Source organism: Dermochelys coriacea, chromosome 2, assembly GCF_009764565.3.
Source record: "Dermochelys coriacea isolate rDerCor1 chromosome 2, rDerCor1.pri.v4, whole genome shotgun sequence".
Lineage (NCBI taxonomy): Eukaryota > Metazoa > Chordata > Testudines > Dermochelyidae > Dermochelys > Dermochelys coriacea.
The window spans coordinates 52,929,779-52,955,509 of NC_050069.1; the positions used below are offsets into that span (position 1 = coordinate 52,929,779).

The 25,731-nt window shown below is 40.5% G+C and overlaps 1 long non-coding RNA gene across 1 annotated transcript in view; it reads right to left on the reverse strand.

Annotated features, from left to right (window-relative positions):
* Nucleotides 1-219: 219 nt before the first annotated feature.
* LOC119851886 overlaps nucleotides 220-25,731 on the reverse strand; it is a 29,121-nt gene continuing 3,609 nt past the window's right edge. The window contains exons 2-3 of the long non-coding RNA XR_005291443.2: nucleotides 18,070-18,205; nucleotides 220-1,428 (exon numbers count right to left, since the gene is read on the reverse strand). This is a non-coding gene — a long non-coding RNA (uncharacterized LOC119851886). The remainder of the gene's footprint in view (nucleotides 1,429-18,069; nucleotides 18,206-25,731) is intronic.

Sequence of the window (25,731 nt, forward strand, 5' to 3'; positions counted from 1 at the left end):
CAGTTCTTTGCTTGATATTTTACTGCCAGCACAACACAGGACAATACAGTGAATTCATCCTGGTTACTAGTTGGTTGTGGGTTTTTTTTTTGTTTTGTTTTTTTTAAAGCACATCTAAAAAATATAGTGCTTAACTGGAACTGCATCTACCCAAGAAACAAGACCTGACCACAAACCAGCTGCTGCCTACTGTGACACCAAAATGAGATGCTACCCACCGTTGATTATACAGATCTTCTTAATATAATAGTCCCTCTGTTTTCTTATGTGCTTCTATCAGTGGTGAAATAGTTTAAGTGTTGACATTTAAATTTTAGGTCCTAAAGTTAGCACCCTAAAGAGGCGAATAGGGTAGTTCACCAGTTCAGGCTGTGTGCAGATGCAGGCAGACAGCATTGCATTGGTTTATATTCAGTTCACACTCTGAAGGTTTTCCTGACTACTGAAATGTCTAGAAATTTTTTTTTAAATGAAGGTTGGATTCTACAGAACAAGATGATAGCCACTATGAAAAAGTGCTGTCAAAATGAACCACTGCAAGCCTCCCAATTCAATATCTTTATTCCAGAGTAGTCTCACACAGTAATATTTGATCATATTATAGTACAGTGAGCATATAGCTAATATGTTAAAGCTTAAATCAATAAGATTTGCTGATGTATCTAAAATTAATCAAATACCTAATGCCATATTTCTGTAAGCTGATTAATACAATTACTTCCCCCTCCTTCCAGATTTATAGTATTAATAATCACTTGGTGTGTAGCATAATCAGACTGTGTGATATGAGCAGATGCATTAATAAAACCAATACATTCTCTTTATTTTTGTTCCACTTTATGTTTAAAATGACTATGCATTGCTCAGGCCACTTTCATATTAACTAGAAATATTCAATATCACAATTTAATTCAACCCAAGCAATAAAATGACCCATCTATCATTTCATACAATATTTTTACATGATGCAGTAATATTATTGGTTAAATGCTGTTTCTACTGAAGTCAGTGGTAAAACTTCTGTTGACTGCAATGGGTATAGGATCTAGCCCAGTTTACCATATCAATCCTTTAACCCACCTCCTCCCCAAATTCCTGAGTAAATTTATGCAATAAAAACTCACTAACAAGAAAACATCATTGGGATAATACAATGGACCCTTCATAAGGACTCAGTCTTTACTTTTTCAAACACTGTCACAACCCAGCTGTTGCCATCTGCTGGAGAGAGCTTTTGGCAGAGATGTGCAACAAAAGTCTGCCAAGCCACCAATCAGTTCAAAAAGTGAATTTCCAGAATTCTCACAGACAGAATCGCCTTAAAAGAGGAGTAATTTTGTACGTCTAAGAAGAGTTCACATTTGTGTCTCAGTTTGCTGCCTGGATATCTCTCTATGTAGCAGTTTGAAGATGAGGAAGTGACTGAATCTGTAAAAGTAAAATAGACATTTTTCATGTCAATTACAAAAAGCTGATTTGAATTTTAAACAGTGATACTATAGTTATTATAAAAGCAACACCTTTTTGGTGCTTTTAATTTTCTCACAGTCCTCTTTCAATTAATAATCACTAATTTTATATTAAAGTCCTCAGCTCAAGGGCTAAATGCTAGGATTTATTTAAAGGATAAATTACTGATGAAATTTTTCCTATGGTGATTTCATCCACAAAGTTTCCCCAATTTAGCTAATACTTGTCTTAGTGGAAAGTTGACAAACTACTAGTATAAAAAAAACTGTTAAGTAGCTAAAAATAATCTGCATAAATTGACATCTTAAATTACAGAGGAAATTTCATATTCCAGATACAGATTCTGTTTAAGGTTGCTTCATGGTGAAGTATCAAATCCTCTTACTATATGGCTTATATTTTAATGCTTTTGCTGAAATTATAAATCTATCCCCATTTTTCTTGCCTGGATTTAAGTTTTTTCCCTTTCTGTCTGTCTCAAGCAGTGCACAAAGACACAGAGCTTCTGATGCATTATCTCTGGAACTGTTTTCTTCAAAAGAATAAGTGATCACTCTACCAAAATTCTAGGAATTCACTATGGAAATAATCTGTATAACATTAAATAAAATGCAAGTGAAAAAGTAAAGTGAAAGCAGACATTGTTTTAAGGCATTATCTGAGACCAAGGGTATAGTCCAGAATGGAAAGTCCACCACATTTAGAAAAGATTTGTACTTCAGGCCTTGGTAAGGAGTAATTTTGTTTTTGTTTGTAAAGTGCCCCCACCCCACAAAAAAAGCTATTCCTGGGCTAGAGTAGTTAAATTTAAAAATGTCTCCCATTTCTGAAGTTCTTTCAGAGTGTTATGTCCATTCTAATCTTAATAACAAAAGCCTTAAATTAGATACTGCTTGAATCACATGCATTCAGACAGTTTTAGTACATACATCAGTTCCAGCTCATTAAACCCAGCCATTCTCTATATTTCCACTTTCCCCTTTTGGGTTCAGTGGTAATCAAACCATTGTTCTCACTCCATTAGTTAGTTACTACTAACCAGAGAAAAGTGGTAGCATTAGCATTTGTTGGGGTTTCCATGTTTAAGTGCTTGCCTATGTGGAAAAATTGATTTCCTCTGCAGTATAATACTGCAACAATGCCACTTTCATTCTAGAATAGAGTGTCCACAGGGGGATTTATACCAGCATAGCTACAGCTGTATAATTGTACCAACACAGTTCTGCCTGTCAATTTCCCAGTGCAGCTGAGCCCTAAATATTTGGTTCTTAGGGCCCGATTCTGATTTTACACAGAGCAGTATGACTATCTACTCCAATGAAGTATATCCTGACTTACACTGGTGTAAATGAGAAGAGAATCTGGCACACACTTATATTTGCAATTCAGTTGCCCAAATTTTCATCAGACTCCACTGGAATTATATGGGTATAAATGATTGTATGATTTTGTAAAGGGGAAATGCAATGCCGTTGCATAAGGCATCATACTATTTTGAAACACACATGACTGGCTGGGTCCTAATGTAAATTCAAGTTCACATCATTATCTTCTCTTAAACATCAGAACTGGATGCCGTGGAGTATTCTAGATGTCCTTTTGAGGAGCTGGTTCATCTTAATGTGCTCAAGAGTTCGGCGTGCTGAATTGAAATCCTTGTATTTCCTTGTAGCACAGGAGCCCTGATAACAATGGAACTTGTGAATTTACATTGTGGGGGAAGGAAAATGTGGGGAGCCTTTGCGGGCTATGCAGACACCTTTCATCCCACAAAACATAGCTCTAGGGGGGCTTCCGACACCCTAGTACACAGGAGCTTTAAGACAGGAAGGGCGGCAAGAGAGAGTGATGTATGTGAAAAGTGACTAAGGGCATAAGGAGCACAAAACCCATTGCTTGTGTTTTGACAGTGAGGTCCCCTCCCAGGCTGGAGGTATTTGGTATTTGACCACCAAAGGGAATAAGAGAGACACTCCTCTTTCAGAATGGAGTATGTATGGAGGCACAGTTTAAAAGAATGGACAGTGTCCACATTCTGTGTGTAACTGGTTGGCTTGAAAAAGTCTCATCCTCAGCTGGGCAAATGGAGTCATATAATTGGTAAAGGCATGAGGCAAAATATCATTGCCTTATGAATGGCTTGTCATAGTTTCAAATTCTTCTTTTTGAGGAAGGCGGCCATGGCTTGCACAGAGATTAGAACTGCTCTGATGAAAGAGATCCTTCAAGATGCAATCACAGTATTTGTTTCAGTTGATGAGGAGGCCTGCCTCTGGAACAAACTGCATGTCTGTTCCACCGAGGTTCTCAATGTCTGTCACAGCCCTCAGCCAATTATTTACATGCAATTATTTATATGCATATCGATAAGAATCACCTAGTATCTTTAATAAGTAGCCCCTACACCAAGTACTTGGTGAGAACTCTGGGTATCTTGGACATGTCAAAAGGAACGTATTAGTAATTATTAGTTTAGTATTAGTAATAATAATAGGGCTCAGATTTTCCTAGATGCGATAGCTGATAGATTCCTATCTATCTGATAGAAGAAGCAGAAAGCATACAGGGAGTGGAAGATGGGAGGGATCAGCAAGGAAAGCTACTTAATTAAGGTCAGAAGATATAGGGATAAAGTGAGAGAGGCTAAAAGTCGAGTAGAGTTGGACCTTGCAAAGGGAATTAAAACCAATAGTAAAAGGTTCTATAGCCATATAAATAAGAAGAAAACTAAGAAGGAAGAAGTGGGGCCGCTAAACACTGAGGATGGAGCGGAGGTTAAAGATAATCTAGGCATGGCCCAATATCTAAACAAATACTTTGCCTCAGTCTTTAATAAGGCTAAAGAGGATCTTGGGGATAATGGTAGCATGACAAATGGGAAGGAGGATATAGAGGTAGATATTACCATATCAGAGGTAGAAGTGAAACTGAAACAGCTTAATGGGACTAAATCGGGGGGCCCAGATAATCTTCATCCAAGAATATTAAAGGAATTGGCACCTGAAATTGCAAGCCCATTAGCAAGAATTTTTAATGCATCTGTAAACTCAGGAATAGTACCGAATGATTGGAGAATTGCTAATATAGTTCCTATTTTTAAGGAAAAAAAAGTGATCCGGGTAACTACAGGCCAGTTAGTTTGACATCTGTAGTATGCAAGGTCCTGGAAAAAATTTTGAAGGAGAAATTAGTTAAGAACATTGAAGTCAATGGTAAATGGGACAAAATACAACATGGTTTTACAAAAGGTAGATCGTGCCAAACCAACCTAATCTCCTTTTTTGAAAAAGTAACAGATTTTTTAGGTAAAGGAAATGCAGTGGATCTAATTTACCTAGATTTCAGTAAGGCGTTTGATACCATGCCACATGGGGAATTATTAGTTAAATTGGAGAAGATGGGGATCAATATGAACATCAAAAGGTGGATAAGGAATTGGTTAAAGGGGAGACTGCAACGGGTCCTACTGAAAGGCGAACTGTCAGGTTGGAGGGAGGTTACCAGTGGAGTTCCTCAGGGATCGGTTTTGGGACCAATCTTATTTAATCTTTTTATTACTGACCTTGGCACAAGAAGTGGGAGTGTGCTAATAAAGTTTGCAGATGATACAAAGCTGGGAGGTATTGCCAATTCGGAGAAGGATCGGGATATTATACAGGAGGATCTGGATGACCTTGTAAACTGGAGTAATAGTAATAGGATGAAATTTAATAGTGAGAAGTGTAAGGTTATGCATTTAGGGATTAATAAACAAGAATTTTAGTTATAAGTTGGGGATGCATCAATTAGAAGTAACGGAAGAGGAGAAGGACCTAGGAGTATTGGTTGATCATAGGATGACTATGAGCTGCCAATGTGATATGGCTGTGAAAAAAAGCTAATGCGGTTTTGGGATGCATCAGGAGAGGCATTTCCAGTAGGGATAAGGAGGTTTTAGTACCATTATACAAGGCACTGGTGAGACCTCACCTAGAATACTGTGTGCAGTTCTGGTCTCCCATGTTTAAAAAGGATGAATTCAAACTGGAGCAGGTACAGAGAAGGGCTACTAGGATGATCCGAGGAATGGAAAACTTGTCTTATGAAAGGAGACTTAAGGAGCTTGGCTTGTTTAGCCTAACTAAAAGAAGGTTGAGGGGAGATATGATTGCTCTCTATAAATATATCAGAGGGCTAAATACAGGAGAGGGAGAGGAATTATTTAAGCTCAGCACCAATGTGGACACAAGAACAAATGGGTATAAACTGGCCAGCAGGAAGTTTAGACTTGAAATCAGACGAAGGTTTTTAACCATCAGAGGAGTGAAGTTTTGGAATAACCTTCCAAGGGAAGCAGTGGGGGCAAAAGATCTATCTGGTTTTAAGATTCTACTCGATAAGTTTATGGAGGAGATGGTATGATGGGATAATGGGATTTTGGTAAGTAATTGATCTTTAAATATTCAGGGTAAATAGGCCAAATCCCCTGAGATGGGATATTAGATGGATGGGATCTGAGTTACTATAGAAAATTCTTTCCTGGGTATCTGGCTGGTGAATCTTGCCCATGTGCTCAGGGTTTAGCTGATTGCCATATTTGGGGTCGGGAAGGAATTTTCCTCCAGGGCAGATTGGAGAGGCCCTGGAGGTTTTTTTGCCTTCCTCTATAGCATGGGGCATGGTTGACTGGAGGGAGGCTTCTCTGCTCCTTGAAGTTTTGAACCATGATTTAAGGACTTCAATAGCTCAGACATGGGTGAGGTTTTTCATAGGAGTGGGTGGGTGACGTTCTGTGGCCTGTGCTGTGCAGGAGGTCGGACTAGATGATCAGAATGGTTCCTTCTGACCTTAGTATCTATGAATCTATGAACGGTATCAAGAAAAACAGACATTTTTGATGAGAGCATCTAATATTATTATGAAAATAGGCATCTATGAAGTAGAGACCCAAACCCCTCCTGTTTGGGAAAGGGAGAGAAGGAGAAAGGCCAAAGTAAGCATCCAGAATTTGAAACTTCTGAAGAAAGCTCTCAGTATTTTGAGATGTGTGTGAAGTGTCACAGGTCATGGCAACAGCACCTGTATTTCTCCCTTGCAGTCCAGCACGGGCACCCCCTGTGGGCACCTGGCTCCTCAGCCATCATCTCTCTTGCATGGTGTCACAACCAGGATGAGGATGGTGGCTGGAGCAGGAGTCAGGCCAAGTCAGGCACATTAGCTCAACATGCCCATGAATAGGTTAGTCTATTCTTTATACAGCTCGGGCCTTTGATCTTCAGGCTCTGGGAATAGGTCCCTTCCTCAGGATGTGGCTTCAAAAGACAAAAAGAACAGGAGTACTTGTGGCATTTTCAGCCCCCAACTAAAACCTCTCCAGCGCATCATCAAAGATCTACAATCTATCCTAAAAAATGATCCCTCACTCTCACAGATCTTGGGAGACAGACCAGTCCTTCCTTACAGACAGCCCCCCAACCTGAAGCAAATACTCTCCAGCAACCACTAACACCACACAAGAAAACCACTAACCCAGGAACCTATCCTTGCAACAAAGCCCGATGCCAACTCTGTCCACATATTTATTCAAGTGACACTATCATAGGACTTAATCACATTAGCCACGCCATCAGGGGCTCATTCACCTGCACATCCACCAATGTGATATATGCTATCATGTGCTAGCAATGCCCCTCTGCCATGTACATTGGTCAAACTGGACAGTCTCTACACAAAAGAATAAATGGACACAAATCTGACATCAGAAATCATAACATTCAAAAACTTGTCGGAGAACACTTCAACCTCTCTGGCCACTCAGTAACAGATTTAAAGGTGGCAATTTTGCAACAGAAAAGCTTCAAAAACAGACTCCAACGAGAAACTGCTGAGCTTGAATTAATATGCAAATTAGATACCATTAACTTGGGTTTGAAGAGAGACTGGGAGTGGCTGGGTCATTATGCATATTGAATCTATTTCCCCATGTTAAGTATCCTCACACCCTCCTGTCAACTGTCTAAATGGGCCATCTTGATTACACTACAAAAGTTTTTTTTCTCCTGCAGATAATAGTTCATCTTAATTAATTAGCCTCTTACAGAGAGCATGAAAAGATGGAGTGTGTGTGTGTGTGTGTGTGTGTGTGTGTGTGTGTGTGTGTGTGTGTGTGTGTGTATTTATTTATATCTCTCTCTCTCTCCTTACTATATGTTCCATTCTATGCATCCGATGAAGTGGGCTGTAGCCCATGAAAGCTTATGTTCTAATAAATTTGTTAGCCTCTAAAGGTGCCACAAATACTCCTGTTCTTTTTGCGGATACAGACTAACACAGCTGCTACTCTGAAACGTTCAAAAGACAGATTTTTTGCTTAATGGGAGGTGGAGAATTTGCATCCATCTCTAGAGATTCCTGAGGCAAACCACTTGACACTTCTTTTTTTTCCCAAAAGTGCATTCTTGTCTGTCACATTGTTCAGTACAATCGTCTGAAGTTCTATCATTTCCCAGGGTTCTCATTGCATCTTGCTCACTAGAGAGGTTATATACAATCCCGGCCCACAATAATACATAACCTTTGCATGTAATACAACTCCAAAGATACTTCAACTTAATTCATTAAGGCTTTTTAAGCATATTGCAGGAAATTGCTATATCTGTCATATTAGGGCAAAAACTCTTCAGAATGAGGTGTCCTGAGAAGAAACCTTTTGCACTCTACCCTTTAGAACGTCTTCTGTGGCTCCCAACTCCAGCACGGTGCTGCAAGGAGCCAACTGCAGAAGGATCAGTCTCCTAGTAACACACTGGACACAGCTGATCCTGGCAGGGGCTGACTGATTGATTGCACCTCCTGCCTGGTGGAGGGATGGAGCTAGCTACTATTTGACCCAGCAGCAGCCAGAGCTCACTGGCTGTTCTACACATTCCATGCCTGCAGCTGTATTTGGTCCTGTTCCTGCCCAGCCTGCTGTTGTATCCACTTCAGCCCCTGCCCTTCTCCATCCTTGATGTCCCTAGCTCTGGGGATCAGCTCACCCATTGGTGACAGATAGCATGTTGTTGATGATTTGGGTCTGGAGTCAATTCAAGAGGATCCATGCATGAGTCTTGCCAGCAATAAAGAGCAAAGAGATACCATGGTAGTTACCAGAGCTGCTCATTGAGCCTTTGTCACTATTTATAAGCACAATGTTGGCATATTTCAGTTATTGTGGTATAATTTCTTGAAGCCAGGGATGTATTGTAAGAGCTTATCAATGGAAAGATTTTCTCTGTGTTTGAAAACCTCAGCTGGAATGGCATCAGGATTAGGGGATTTATTATTTTTCATTACTTGATCAGCCTTCAAACACCTTGAATCATGGGTGTGGATTGGCAAGTGCAGTAAATCTGGGAATTTAATGGACATTATCCAGCAACTCATCAGAAACTGAACAACTGACATAATGAACAATTAAGTAGTTCACTAAAATATTCAATCCACCTTTATAATATGTATAATATGTTATAAGATTTTCCATCAGCACTTGTTAGCCATGTCAAAGAAGATTGGATAGGGCCATACACAGCTTTGGCCATATCACAGAAACCTTTGAAGTCATGTGGTTTCAGAGTGAAACCCTGTAGGACTTCATGGCTACCATAGCAGCCCAGAAAGCAAATCTTGCCACCCATACTTCACTCTACAGAACAATCCCCTACTCACCCTGTGTCCACTATCCTACCCTGTAGAGGAGGGGCTGGACTTACGGAACCCAGAGAGAGGGTCCTTAACTATCATCAAAATGACAAGGTCATTCTCCTACCGTATGCCAAATTTGCTTGTAGAACCCTATCCACACCTCCATCTCACATACTCCATTTTATGTCAGTTGCAGTTTTCACCCTCATCGCAATCTAGTTGCACCTGCAGGCTTGCCAGTTCCTGTGGCAACAGACCTCATTATCCACATTCACCAGGAACTTATGGAGTATGTGGAAGCCACCAAGGAAACAGATGCCATCCCAACTGAGACCGCCAAGTTGCACAAATACTAAAAGTGAGTGATAAGGTCTGGTTCTTTGCTAAACATCTGAAATCCTCTCGCCCATCTATCAAATTAGACTATCAATACCTGGGTCTAATCAAGATTGCTGAACAAGTCAACCAGTATCATTCTGATGCCAGCTGCCGGAATCTCTAAATGTCCACGCGGTTTTCCATATGTCCCCTACTGAAGCCCTATAAAGAAAGTCTCTTTCCGCACTGCCTACTCCGATGAAAGAGTCAAGAAGAACATGTAGTTGAGAAATCCTGGATTCTAAGCCAGTCCATGGTCAACTTTATTACCTGTTAACCTGACTGGGAGGGTTACAACCCAGAAGAATGGTCTTGAGAACCAGGCAGGAATGTCCATTGTTCCACAGCTTGTACATACTTTTCTTCATAAGAACCCAGAAAAACCAGGCCTGAAAGGCACCTTAAGGGACAAGTACTGTCTGGGTGATCCTGGCAGAGCTGCCTGATTGTTTGCACTTCTGATTAGTGGAGGGGTGGAGCTAGCTCTACTTGATCCAGCAGCAGCCAGAGCTCACAGGCTGCTTAATGCATACCCTGCCTACAGCTTCTTCCTGTGCCTCTTCCTCTGCCTGTTCCTGCCCAGCCTGCTCTTGTGTCTGCACCAGCCCCTGCCCTTCTCCGTCCTAGACACCCCTTGCTCTGTTTCCTGACCACGTCTCCGGGTCACCCATTGGCTCTGGCATTTAACTTCTGATCCCTGGCTCTGACCCTCAATTTTCAGCTATGCCCCCGGGTGTCCCATGGTCCTGATTCTTGATTCCAGCTCAGCTCCTCTCTAACTGCCAGGCCTGGCCAGTCCCAAGGTCTCTGACCATTAGGCCTGACTGTCCATGTCCCGATCATGTCCCTGATAGGCATTCACCTCTGCCATCAGTGCTATTTCATGAGCAGGATTCATGAGAAGGGATTTTAGAGTGGCTTGTGAAGTGGAACTGGATCATGTTTCTGTGTTCACTGTTTTGTGGCCCAACAATCCCAAGTAATTCTACTCCGTGCTGCAAGAAAATGGGGGAAATGGTCCCCAAATAAAGGAGAAGAAGGGTAGAGATTAGTTCCGAAACTGGTTCCAGGCTTTCAGGCACTGTGGCCTGGCTATTAACATGGCAGACCAGGAGGAAAGCAATCCAGTAGGAGGCTTAGTCTAGCCTCAGGAGGTTTCCCTTTGGTTGTGGGTGCCTCTCTAGGGTTCTGGGGAAGGAGAAGATGGCCCTTAAGAGGAAGCAAATCCCATCTCTGGGGCACAGGCCTGCTTCACCCTCTCATCTGAAGATCAGACATGCATTTTGTAGGATCTCCCAGTAATAACCAGTCACTTATGACACTGGTAATGTGCCTATCAGATTTCTTGCACTCAGATTTTTTCTGGTTTTGAAAAACAGGCCTCCAACTATCTATGTATCGGAAGTAGAGTTCACTTAGAGCCTCTCTTACTCACTATGGAAATTTGATTAGTCATATATTTCTGTAAGAATCTGATGACAGTGCCTCCAGGGGAAAAAAAAACAATTCTGAACTGCTTTAAAACTGAAATGTTAAAAATACTCTATTAGATACAATAATCTGAATTTTATTGGGGCACAGGCCTGCTCCCAGTTAAATCAATGTGAGTTTTGCCACTGACTTCAATGACAGCAGGAGAAGGCATTTGTTGCTTCTTTGTTGCCCATTTTCCCCCCTGTTATGTTCTTGAATATTTTTTGCAGCTAAACACTAGCAGCTAAAGAGCAGTATGAAGCTGAAATCTGTTGCTACTCCATACCACACACTGGCTGTTAGTGTGATTGACAGAACATATTTTCTGGGGCCCTCCCCAGCACCAGCTCTCTGCAAACATTCTTTCGCTCTGTGTGTGGGTGTGTCTCTCTCTGTTCCTCAGAGGTTACTTTTGGTTTGCACCAATATTTCATAATTCAGGAGAGAGATTGAGGAAAAGAGCATGATAAGTCTGAGACACGCTAAATAGAGTATTTTACACTCTCCTGCTTGCACAGTGGTGCTTGAAAAGTGTGATTCTGAGAGAGAATCACCTTCCTTTAGAGGTAACTTAGGGGAAATAGCCCAAAATAGCTATTGCCCTTTAAATTCACACCCAGTTTATTTCACAGCAGTTTCCTCAGGAGGACCAGCTCTGAGTTTAGTGCTATATAGGAACAGAAAGCAGGGTCAAAACGTTTGTTTTGTTTGGATTCCATTTCTAAGGTCTGGTCTACACAAAAGCCCTATATTGGTATAGCCATGTCGTTTAGGGGTGTGAAAAATCCACTCCCCTGAGTGCTGCAGTTATATCAGCCTAACCCTCCTGTGTAGACAGTGCTGGGTCGACAGAAGAGTTTCTCCCTTCAGCAGAGCTACCACCTCTTGGGGGGGACGTGGATTAACTACACAGACAGGAGCACTCTTCTGTCGATGTAGAACATCTTCATTAAAGGGCTACAGCGGTTAAGCTGCTACCAGTGCAGTGGTTTAGATTTAGACCTGCCCTTACTCAGATGTGGTAACAGCTGATGTGACACAAGCCTTAACAAGAGAAATCAAAAACACAACAAAATGAATTTCTAGTCTGACCGTAAACAACAACAACATAGTACCCTGCAACATTTGCTGGCAATCCACTTAGGCTCATGCATTTCTTTCCCTTGATGCAAAGAGAGGGGCAAAAAGTCACTGTGAAGGGCAACATATTAAGCAGATACTGTGCTTGCTGCTCCATTATTGTCTATTACGAAACTAAGATTTTTTAGTGTGAAGAGCCCTCAAGCAAGGATAATATTGCAGTTGTTTAAGATGAAAAGCAAAAAGGTTTTTCTCGTTCTGCCCCTTGGTTAACCCCTTGTGTGCATTGTGTAAAAGTGGAAGTAGAAAAATCAGACAAAAGAGAAACTTTTTTTTTTTAAAAATAGCCATTGTGGAAAATAACTGGAATTATTGAAAACGGGAGGTTATTTTATAGATTTAAACAGAACTATTCTGGGAATCAAATAGCATGTAACCTACAGTAATTTGCTCCTCTGATTGGTACTATGATGGTTATAGGAAATCTGAGGTAATGGGGCAGGTTTCAATTTATCAGTTTTATAATATTAGATTGTAGAAGTCAAATTCAGTTATTGGACAGGTACTATATTTTTTGCGAAATTCAACTAAGATATATTGCTGTCTTCAGGTGTCATGTATGGCTGTCAATTCAGATATTGATTTTGATCATAGCTGGACGTATCTGTAAGAAAAAAAAGTGTGTTTATATCAAGTGTGCTTCAAAGCAAGATTAGTGTGGTTGTTAATGAAGTGGCAATAGGAAAATATGATAGCTACGAAAATGCATGTTGTGATTACTATGGTTATCTCTGTGCTTTTATATTCAATCGTTCTGTCCTGGATGCTATTACTGCATACTGATTTGGAGAACAGAAAATGGGCTTCTCAGTATTAAAGCAGTTTAGCTTTACTTAGAACAAGTCACTTCCTTCCCCCCGCCCTTCTTCCTGCTTTGGTTCATCTAACAACAGCTTTGATTTAAATATGCAAAATAAAAAAATGCTAAAAATAAAAGGGTGTTACCATATGGTGTGAGTAGCAAGCTAGTGTAGCAATTAACTGACAAAGAAGCTGATCTTTACAATTCCAAAAGGTAGAGATTAGATTCTGGTTCAAAACAAATGTATCCACAGACGCTAATACATTGAAAAGCATAGTTAAATGTCTCAGACTTCTGCTTTGAGTCACAGCATAGCATACAAAGTAAATTCAAAAATTGTGGTGAGTTTTTTTAATTTAGATTATATAAACTGAATATTGCTGGCAGCACTAGTTAACCAGCAGCAACCTTTCAGAAACAGTATCCTGTATGGCTAATGGAGCATGATCTACAAGCTACATTTGCATCTAAATACAATGATCCATGCAGAAAATATCTGGCTTTTATTTATAACTTACAATGAGCTTTTCTATTTCTGAACACAATGGTTCCTTTTAAAGGAGAGGAAGCTTCATCTTCCAATTGATGGTGAACAGCTGATTTCATATTGTTTGAATAAGGTACAGTATGCTTGCTAGTCAAGATGTGTTACAAAGAGGCACTTATAAAATGTAGATATAGAAATAAGTTTGCTTTTTTAAACTTTTTTTATTAAATGCATTATTTGGACAGAGCACAAACTCTTTTTACATTGTATCTTGATTAAGAATTAAACAAGTACTTATACAAAAAAAATTGTAAAGTAATTATTTTTCTTTATTTTCTACATTTTGTTTTTGTAAATGACTTTCTGCTTTTATCTCCACCATATAAAATAAAGTTTATAGCACTTGCAGCTTTAAGATAATGACTGTAATAAAATTTAATGCTTCAGGGCTTCAGACAGTAACTTGCAGGGATCAGGAAGGAATTTTTCTCCCTGATGCACAATTGGTTACATATATTCTGGGGTAGTATTTGTTTTTTTAATTGAGGGTTTTGGGGGGAGAGGGAGGGGGGGTCAGTTTCCCTTTCTCTGAAGCATCAAAGATTGGCACAGCTACAGGTTTGCCAGATGGGGTGGAGCCATGCTTTGAGGTGGTACAGAGAATCCTCCATCTAGATACCTGCCTGGTATATCTTTCCCACATGCTCAGTATGTAACTGATCACCAGATTTGGAGTTGAGAAGGAATTTTCCCTCCAGTCAAATGGTCTTAGTATTTTTTTGTTGTTGGATTTGCCTCTCCCTGTAGCATGGGGTATGATTCACCAGCTGAGATTATCTGGACATGTCTCACCTAATCAATTCCCTGCCATTTCAGTGACCTTGGGCATTGGTGCACTTTGGCCTCTCTCATTTTCTCTGAGGACTGAATTGCTTTGATCTAAATAAAGTCTTTGATCATAATATTGGAGTATCTGGGTGAAAATTAATGCACTGTGATATACAGGAGCTCGGACTAGATTCTAATGGTCCCTTCTGGCCTTAAACTCTATGAAGCTATGAAATATCAGAATGAGGAAACTTCACAACTGGAGATCCCCCGGCGTAAGCTTTGTACATTCTAAAATCCTTATAATAAAGATTAATTTATTGTTTTTCTACAAAAAAATTACTTCTATTACTTTGGACTTGTTTTCAAAATCTCTATTCATTGCACAGTTTTGTTTGAGAGACAAAGTCTCTCTGTCCTTGGATCAACAGGATTGGGAGGTGCAGTGGAGAAAGAGACCTGGTTTTGTACTATGTTACACCATTGTATGCTGGTTTACAAACTGGGCAGATTATTGTATCTAATAAATAGAGCTTTTTTAAAATTTCAGTTTTAAAGCAGTTCAGAATTTTCTTTTTTCCCTGGAGACACTGTCATCAGCTTCTTACAGAAATATATGACTAATCAAATTAGCATAGTGAGTAAGAGAGGCCCTAAATGAACTCTACTTCTGATACGTAGATAGTTGAAGGCCTAGTTTTCAAAACAAGAAAAAATCTGGTGCAAGAAATTTGATAGGCACATTACCAGTGTCATAAATGACTGGCTATTACTGGAGGTCCTACAAAATGCATGTCTGATGTTCAGGTGAGATAATACAAGGAGGAGAGGGTAAAGCAGGGAATCATCCCTGCTCCTTCTTGTATGGAAGAGCTGGCGTTCACTTCTTCTTAAGCACCATCTTCTTCCCCAGGACCCTGGAGAGGCACCCACAACCAAAGGGAAAACCTTCTGAGGCTAGACTAAACCTCCTACTGGATTGCTTTCCTCCAGGTCTGCCATGTTAACAGCCAGGCCACAGTGCCCGAGAGCCTGGAATCAGTTTCGGAACTAATCTCTACCCTTCTTCTCCTTTATTTGGGGACCATTTCCCCCATTTCCTTGCAGCACAGAGTAGAATTACTTGGGATTGTTGGGCCACAAAACAATGAACACAGAAATATGATCCAGTTCCACTCCATGCCACTTCACAAGCCACTCTAAAATCCCTTCTCATGAATCCTGCTCATGAAATAGCACTGATGGCAGAGGTGAATGCCTATCAGGGACATGGACAGTCAGGCCTAATGGTCAGAGACCTTGGGACTGGCCAGGCCTGGCAGTTAGAGAGGAGCTGAGCTGGAATCAAGAATCAGGACCATGGGACACCCAGGGGCATAGCTGAAAATTGAGGGTCAGAGCCAGGGATCAGAAGTTAAATGCCAGAGCCAATGGGTGACCCGGAGACGTGGTCAGGAAACAGAGCAAGGGGTGTCTAGGACGGAGAAGGGCAGGGGCTGGTGCAGACACAAGAGCAGGCTGGGCAGGAACAGGCAGAGGAAGAGGCACAGGAAGAAGCTGTAGGCAGGGTACGCATTAAGCAGCCTGTGAGCTCTGGCTGCTGCTGGATCAAGTAGAGCTAGCTCCACCCCTCCACTAATCAGAAGTGCAAACAATCAGGCAGCTCTGCCAGGATCACCCAGACAGTACTTGTCCCTTAAGGTGCCTTTCAGGCCTGGTTTTTCTGGGTTCTTATGAAGAAAAGTATGTACAAGCTGTGGAACAATGGACATTCCTGCCTGGTTCTCAAGACCATTCTTCTGGGTTGTAACCCTCCCAGTCAGGTTAACAGGTAATAAAGTTGACCATGGACTGGCTTAGAATCCAGGATTTCTCAACTACATGTTCTTCTTGACTCTTTCATCGGAGTAGGCAGTGCGGAAAGAGACTTTCTTTATAGGGCTTCAGTAGGGGACATATGGAAAACCGGGTGGACATTTAGAGATTCCGGCAGCTGGCATCAGAATGATACTGGTTGACTTGTTCAGCAATCTTGATTAGACCCAGGTATTGATAGTCTAATTTGAAAGATGGGCGAGAGGATTTCAGATGTTTAGCGAAGAGCCAGACCTTATCACTCACTTTTAGTATTGGTGCAACTTGGCGGTCTTGGGATGGCATCTATGTTTTCTTGGTGGTGTCCACATACTCCATAAGTTCCTGGGGAATGTGGTGAAGGTGGATAATGAGGTCTGTTGCCACAGGAACTGGCAAGCCTGCAGGTGCAGATTGCGATGAGGGTGAAAACCATAACTGGCATAAGACGGAGGCGTGGTTAGAGTTATGCAAGCAAATTCGTCATACAGCAGGAGAATGAACTTGTCATCTTGGTCATAGTTAAAGAAGCACCTTGGTGATAGTTAAGTACATGCTTTCTGGGTCCATAAGTCCAAACCTTCCTCCACATGGTGGGATAGTAGACACAGGGTGAGTAGGGGATTGTTTTGTAGAGTGAAGTATGGTGGCAAGGTTCACTCTCTGGGCTGCTATGGTAGCCATGATGTCCTACAGGGTTTCACTTTGAAACAATATGACTCCAAAGGTTTCTGTGATGTGATCACAGCTGTGTATGGCCCTATCCAATCTGCCTTGACATGGCTAACAAGTGCTGATGGCAGATCTCTTATAACATTTTATAAAGGTGGCATGAACATTTTAGTGAACTACTTAATTGTTCATCTACAGTTTGATGAGTCGCTGGATAATGTCGATTAAATTCCCACATCTACTGCACTTGCTGATCCACATCCACGAGGCTATTCAAGTAATGAAAAATAATAAATCCCCTAATCCTGATGCCACTCCAGCTGAGGTTTTCAAACACAGAGAAAATCTTCCCATTGATAAGCTCTTAGAATTTTTCTTACATGCCTGGCTTCAAGAAATTATACCGCAATAACTGAAATATGCCAACATTATGCTTATAAATGGTGACAAAGGCTCAATGGAGCGACTGTGGTAACTACCACAGTATCTCTTTGCTCTCCATTGCTGGCAAGACTCATGTGGAGCAGCTGGAAGCACAGCACCAGGCACGGAAACAATGTTCAGTTCAATCAACACAACTAGGTAACTTGCACTGTGACCACTATGGTAAATGTTCTTCACAAACTGATCTATGACCGTGGTAGGCAACCTGTGGCCTGCATGCAGCCCGTCAGGTTTAAACAACTTGCCTAGTATCACATAGGAGTTGTATGAGAGAGCCAGGAATAGAACCCAGATGTCCTTGATCCCGGTTAAGAAGACCAGTTATTCCCTTCCCTTGGCTAGTATATTATGCATATGTATACATACTTGTGCAGTGAATGATGCAGAGGTACTACAAATAACAGATATTCCTTTGCTAGTTTGCTGTGTTTTGTTGTTTCAGAAGATTGCAGGGAGGGGGCTTAAGTAATATCTAGAGCTACTGGGAAAGATTTTTTTAAAAATAGAACCCTAAAGCTAGGCTCCTGCATCCATAGATAAGCAACTAAATAAGTAGCCTGATTTTCAAAAGTGTTTAGCAGTCAGCAACTATGAGAATCAGGTCAGTTACTTAGAACCCTAAATTTAGGCACCATTTTAAAAAAAAATGTTGGACAACCCATTCATTTTTTCTTTTGGTGAATTTCTCTTTTAAATAAAGGATGCTTATGATTAAGCAGATTTCCCAAGGAATCTGAGGTACACATTGAGTGTTATGTATTATTGGAGTTAATGCAGATGTGCTGCAGAATCTGGTTGGCATCTCAGTTATGTAGAGTAGCTATATTGCAACAGAGCACTCACCTTTTTTGCTCCTTACCTTGGGTCCTCAGTGCAGATCAGATAAGAACATGTTGTCCTTAGGGAGCAGAATTCTTGTAATCCTTCACAAACTGGGGTTTCCTACACAACATTCATGGCAATGGTACCATTCATGCTGCTGATGCTGTTGTGTGCTGGCAAAAGAAATGAATTCTCTGGGCTGTTAAACAGAGCTTTCATTGTTCGTTCATATGTGATTAATTGTTTACATGCCATCAAGTTTCCCTCTATAAGTCCGATAGGAAAATAGGTTCTAATGATAAGATATACTGTCACAAATTGACCTTGTGTAGTTTTAATGACTAGAGATGTTTGAAGTAAACTCCACACTAGTAGTCAAGTATTCCAGATATATTTTATGATGGGTTATAGTATACAAACAACATTACTTGATTCAGAAGGGAACACATTCTTTTAACAGCCAGTTTTCATTCTGTGCGCCTATCATCACCATAATTGAAGTAATTTATGAATGATTGCCATTCAGAACCATGATAAATCAGTGTAAAATATGCTAAACGTTTAAAAAAAAAAGTTTGTGATCACCTTTTTGTACCTGATTGGTAGTCATGTCAAGAGCTATTCTTTTGGCTCAGAAGCCACAAACTGTGATACAGTTAGCAATTAATGAATACATAACTCTGGTTTTTAGTCTATGGACAAGCCTTGCTATATATAGATTCATAGATACTAAGGTCAGAAGGGACTATTCTGATCATCTAGTCCGACCTCCTGCACAGCGCAGGCCACAGAATCTCACCCACCCACTCCCACGAAAAGCCTCACCTATGTCTGAGCTATTGAAGTCCTCAAATCATGGTTTAAAGACTTCAAGGAGCAGAGAAGCCTCCCTCAAGTCAACCATGCCCCATGCTACAGAGGAAGGCGAAAAACCTCCAGGGCCTCTCCAATCTGCCCTGGAGGAAAATTCCTTCCCGGCCCCAAATATGGCAATCAGCTAAACCCTGAGCATATGGGCAAGATTCACCAGCCACATACTACAGAAAATTCTTTCCTGGGTAACTCAGATCCCATCCATCTAATATCCCATCTCAGGGGATTAGTCCTATTTACCCTGAATATTTAAAGATAAAATTACTTACCAAAATCCCATTATCCCATCATACCATCTCCTCCATAAACTTATCAAGTAGAATCTTAAAACCAGATAGATCTTTTGCCCCCACTGCTTCCCTTGGAAGGCTATTCCAAAACTTCACTCCTCTGATGGTTAAAAACCTTCATCTGATTTCAAGTCTAAACTTCCTGCTGGCCAATTTATACCCATTTGTTCTTGTGTCCACATTGGTGCTGAGCTGAAATAAATTCCTCTCCCTCTCCTGTATTTATCCCTCTGATATATTTATAGAGAGCAATCATATCTCCCCTCAACCTTCTTTTAGTTAGGCTAAACAAGCCAAGCTCCTTAAGTCTCCTTTCATAAGACAAGTTTTCCATTCCTCGGATCATCCTAGTAGCCCTTCTCTGTACCTGCTCCAGTTTGAATTCATCCTTTTTAAACATGGGAGACCAGAACTGCACACAGTATTCTAGGTGAGGTCTCACCAGTGCCTTGTATAATGGTACTAAAACCTCCTTATCCCTACTGGAAATGCCTCTCCTGATGCATCCCAAAACCGCATTAGCTTTTTTTCACAGCCATATCACATTGGCAGCTCATAGTCATCCTATGATCAACCAATACTCCTAGGTCCTTCTCCTCTTCCGTTACTTCTAATTGATGCATCCCCAACTTATAACTAAAATTCTTGTTATTAATCCCTAAATGCATAACCTTACACTTCTCACTATTAAATTTCATCCTATTACTATTACTCCAGTTTACAAGGTCATCCAGATCCTCCTGTATAATATCCCGATCCTTCTCCGAATTGGCAATACCTCCCAGCTTTGTATCATCTGCAAACTTTATTAGCACACTCCCACTTTTTGTGCCTAGGTCAGTAATAAAAAGATTAAATAAGATTGGTCCCAAAACCGATCCCTGAGGAACTCCACTGGTAACCTCCCTCCAACCTGACAGTTCGCCTTTCAGTAGGCCCCGTTGTAGTCTCCCCTTTAACCAATTCCTTATCCACCTTTTGATGTTCATATTGATCCCCATCTTCTCCAATATAACTAATAATTCCCCATGTGGCACGGTATCAAATGCCTTACTGAAATCTAGGTAAATTAGATCCACTGCATTTCCTTTATCTAAAAAAATCTGTTACTTTTTCAAAAAAGGAGTTTAGGTTGGTTTGGCACGATCTACCTTTTGTAAAACCATGTTATAATTTTGTCCCATTTACCATTGACTTCAATGTCCTTAACTAATTTCTCCTTCAAAATTTTTTCCAGGACCTTCCATAATTGAAATGAGGAAAGACAGACCATTTTTAAGGCTCACTTTTTTGAGGGGTTTTGTCAGGGTGGTGAACTGTGGGGGGAAAGGCAGTAGCACCCTTCTATGACCTGTCCACAAAATAAATTCTGACCATAAGAGCTACCAGAATGATATACCACTCTGAATATACTGCAGAAGTCCAATATAAGGTTTTGTGTGCTCTCTAAATCCCACTGGGATTTCTGTGCATGGCTCCCACTTGGTGAGATTTGAATATGACCATGGGCTCTGCTGGGCTCCCTGGACATGCCTCTTTCTTGATTGGAGGGGGAAAAATTTATATTTGTAGCACCAAAATGAGACCTCATTCTGTAAATTGTGCAGATCTGTGATCCTCCTGTTTTTTTGCATGAGCAAAGAAATAGCTAAGAGTGTTGATGTCTATATCATCATCACTGGACATCTGAGTTAATACCTCACTGAGATGAATAAGGTAGTTCACACCTCTCAGCACTGTTGTTCCAAGCTCCCCGCAGATTTCCATAGACATCTTTGCACTATGCTCAGTTGACACTTTATGAGGTTTTCTTCACAGCCATAACAACTACAGACTTACTTTTTGTTTCCAAATGAAAGATGAACAGGCCAGCATCATTAGAGAGGTGCTGGGAGACCCTATCACGGCATATCAGCTCATTCTGAGCACTGGGTTAGCATTTTATCACCTCTAGACTGGACTACTGAATCCACTCTAATGGTCCAATGTTCAGAGATGGTGAGTACCTGTAATTCCCTTTGTCTGCAATGCCAGAAGGCAAAGGCCTGATCTCAGACCACTGAAGTCAGTGGGAGCTTTTCATTGACTTATAGGAGAGCAAAATCAGGCTCTTGAATGCCCGACAAAAACAACAAACAAATTATTGAACATATCACCTACATGGAAGCATACAGAAAGATAAATGGACAATTTGGCTGAGAAACAATTATGTTTATAGGGGGGTAATTATTGGAATTTTCCTCTTCAGTAATCAATTTTTTTTTTTTTAAACAGGAATTCTTAGCACTTTTTCTCATATGCTCACAAGAGTGACTCTGAATATCAAGTACCTCTAATAAGGTTAGGCTATTGATCTGCTTATAAACACAGAAATGCAATTCCCTCACTATTCATTCTCAAAAAGAATGCGGAGTACTTGTGGCACCTTAGAGACAAATACATTTATTTGAGCATAAGCTTTCGTGGGCTAAACCCCATTTCATCAGATGCATGTAGTGGAAAATACAGTAGGAAGAGTGTGTGTACACACCACACACACACCATGAAAAAAATAGGTGTTGCCATACCCACTCTAATGAGAGTGATCAGTAGAGGGGAGCTATTAGCAGCAGGAGGGAAAAAAAAACCTTTTGTAGTGATAATCAGGATGGCCCATTTCCAACAGTTGACAAGAAGGTGTGAGTAACGGGGGGGGGGGGCCGGGAGGGGGATAAGCATAGGGAAATAACTTTACTTTGTCTAATGACCCATCCACTCCCAGTCTTTATTCAAGCCTAATTTAATGGTATCCAGTTTGCAAATCAACGAGAAACTGATGAATTGGAATTAATTTGCAAACTGAATACTATTAAATTAGGCTTGAATAAAGACTGGGAGTGGATGGGTCATTACACAAAGTAAAGCTATTTCCCTATGCTTATCCCCCCCCGTCCCCCCCCCCGTTACTCACACCTTCTTGTCAACTGTTGGAAATGGGCCATCCTGATTATCACTACAAAAGGTTTTTTTTCCTCCTGTTGCTAATAGCTCCCCTCAACTGATCACTCTCATTAGAGTGGGTATGGCAACACCCATTTTTTCCCATTGTGTGTGTGTGTGTGTGTGTGTGTGTGTGTGTGTACACACACATTCTTCCTACTGTATTTTCTACTACATGCATCCGATGAAATGGGGTTTAGCCCACGAAAACTTATGCTCAAATAAATGTTAGTCTCTAAGGTGCCACAAGTACTCCTCGTTCTTTTTGCTGATACAGACTAACACGGCTACCACTCTGAAACCTATTCATTCTCAGTTTCAAGTGTTTGTACAACTGTAATTGCTGCTTACTTAGTCTTTTGAAATTGCTGTTGTATAATTAAAATTTACAATGAATTTATGAAAGTGCACACTGGGGAAAAAACCTTTAGAACTAGCATCTCAGAGTGAAGATGGAAATTCTGTTCAGCTTCTTTCAAGCTCTTTTTTAAAAAAAAAAACAAAAAAAAACACCAAACATTCGCTGGATTTGAAGCTGGGGGTAAATTGGCATAGTTTCGTTGGCTTCAGTGGAGCTATATTGATTTACACCACCTGAGGATCCCGATACATGGGTTTAAGTAGTTTTAGCAGTAGTATTAAAGGTACATCTGAAGCCAAAATATGGCCTTGTATGTTTGTGTAACAAAGCTTATACAAACACAGCTTGCTGATGTTCTGTGAACCTGCTGCTGTTGCAAAGAATGTATCCAATTAGAATGGAGGGTAATAAGGGTGGATTCTCAAAGACCATGTGCAATAGTTTGAATGTTATAGTGAGTTGATGATACTAGTCAAAAACATAATGTATTATTTTATACCTGGAGGAAATTTAAGTGAAAAATATATCCACATAAATGTTTTATTATTAGAGAACTTCTTAAAACATGCAGTGACTTAACTGTAATATCTTCCCAGTAATAATGAAAACCTTTGATTATTGGAATACTTTTTATTTGGGAAGAGAAAGGAATGGACCCAGACTTTGGTCACTCTTTCCTAGATGAATTTTGTTTACAAATATACATTTGTTTCCTTGAATAAGGAAGGGTGAAACAGCAATAAAACTTACAGATATTTAGCCACAGTTTCAGGGCTCTAGCAAAAGTGTTCCGTTTTCAAACCTAGAGCCAGTCATGCCGCTCAATTGTCTGCTACTTCTCCCAGGGCCTGCTTCCAACAGCTGATTGGGTATGTACAAAACTTCCCTCAAACACACAAAACCCCTTTGTACTGATGCCATTCATCAAAGTAACTGTTCCCAGTCAGCAGACAGATGTCAATCAAAGTAATTCCTCTCAACACAAAGCCAAAATTGGCTTGAGCCAATTTAATTTTAATCTATTAAAGTTGAAAGGAATGAGTGAAATGGTGACATAATGATTATCATTTAATTGATAAATGTAGACTTGGCACTTGAAAGTTAAACAGGCCCATTAGGACACTAGGAGTGAAATCCTTAACCGTAGAAGTATGTCCTAGTGACTTATGTTTAACTTTCCTGTAAGAAGTCTCCTCTCCAGTATTACATATATTGTAATATATTGTAACGTATAGAAGCCTCCCCACCTGTTTGAATGAATCTGGTACTGCTCAAGTATCTCTCGAGCAGTAAGCCGCTAACCAAAATTCTCCTTTAGGTCAAGTGGTCTGTACTTTTTGTGTAGGAAGACTTGGTCCTGTCTCTGCTTTCACCATGAAGTTCTGAGTGGCCACGGTGTGCAGCATAGTGACAATAATGTATTTCTAGTCGATTACAAAACTAGTCAAAACATCTTTACAACTTTTACAATATTGTGATGCTGGCAAACCAGGTGTCAGCTTATGCCAAATTCCCCATGCCTCACTTAAATACTGACAAATGAATAGCTGGAATCAATCTGGCTCACCTGTGTCTTAGTATTGTTAAAATAGGTATTAGAGTTATAAAAATGGGCTTATTGTTTATACTCTATTAAATGCCTATAATTGTTGCATGCATCTCATTGATAATCTGTCTCCCATATTGTAAGTGTTTGTATTATAAGCCTCTACAACTGCATAAATCACCAGGTAGGAGAGAAACGTTAACTAATGTGAAACGGTCTCCAGCAGAAGGTGTTACGACAAAGGCGGCCCATCAACACCAGACAAACTATTGTGGCACATCAGAGGACAAAGGACTCTTGTTTGTTCTTCCCCACCCCATCCCTCAGTGAAGAGGAGACATGCAAGTGGATTCCTCCCATCAGCTAAATTTGCAACTTGAAGCAGAAGGGGGGAAGGAATAAAAGCCCTAACAAGGAGGAACTGTCCTTATGCTCCTTTGACTCTGAGGGGCAAGGATTATTAAGCATAAGCAAAAGATCCCTAAAGATGCACATAAGCAACTAAATATGTTTAAAAATCTGACCCTTAATGTATTGCATGTACCAGATAGCTATTTAAAAAACTTACGCAAGTTTACCTAAGGTCCTGCTTGAGTAGTCTGTCTGTTTTGAAAATTCAGCTAATTGCAAGTTTATATGTGAATGTTATATATATATATAGGTGAATGTTCCCCTTATAGGGAAGTTAGCAGACATTACAGATAGAAATTAATTTAAAATAAATTTTATTTAATGTTTTTGGCTCCATGAAATCTGGCTTTACTAAAGATATCCTATAAAGGATCATTATGTGAGCTCACTGATACTAGAATTCTCTTTATAGCCTGTGACATCATTAATGCATTCTATGACCAAACATTTCAAACTTAGCTGTGTAAAATACATTGAGGCAAACCAATGAGACAGATTTGGCCCAGGGTTTTTAAATGAAACAGAAAATGCCAGGGGAACATGAACAAATCTTAACTAGCCTTTTCTGAATAGTTATGTTCAGAATGTCAGGTTAGTGGGGGCATTCGGTACATAAATCGGGATTAACTCAGTTTCCATTGCAGCATTATAGGTCTCTTTGAAATGGATAGCTGCTGACCTATTTTCAGGTGTCTTGGTGAGGGTGGTAACCTTTCTGGCACCTCAAAACACAACCACGTAATATTTTACATTTTAAAAAAATGGTGTCTTTATAGAATAGCAAGGTAAGTCATAGAAGTCCTCTCTCAGAACTGAATGTGCATGTTGATATGGGAAAGAGCAGTTAATTTGCTACTCTGAAAAAGCAGATTATTACTATGTGTATTACAGTTGCACTCAGAACACCATGTGGACCGCAAATGCATAGTAAGACACAGCCTCTGCCACCAAGGGCTTCCAATGTAAATAGGGAAGATGGACTAAGAATGAAAGGGGAAACAGATGAAAATATGGATCCACAAAGAGACTCAGGCATTGCAACACTGAGCATGTCACCACCAGCACCACCACCTGCCTGCTCCAGATTTTGTGAGGGCCCTGATCCGATAGGTGTGCTCAAAGCATGCCTCCTGGATAGGCTTGTGGATTATACCAGGGCTTAGGTATGTGATAAGCATCGGGATGCCTACAGTGAGGCTGTGTGAATGCCCAGCAGCAGAAACCTAGGTACCAGGGGAC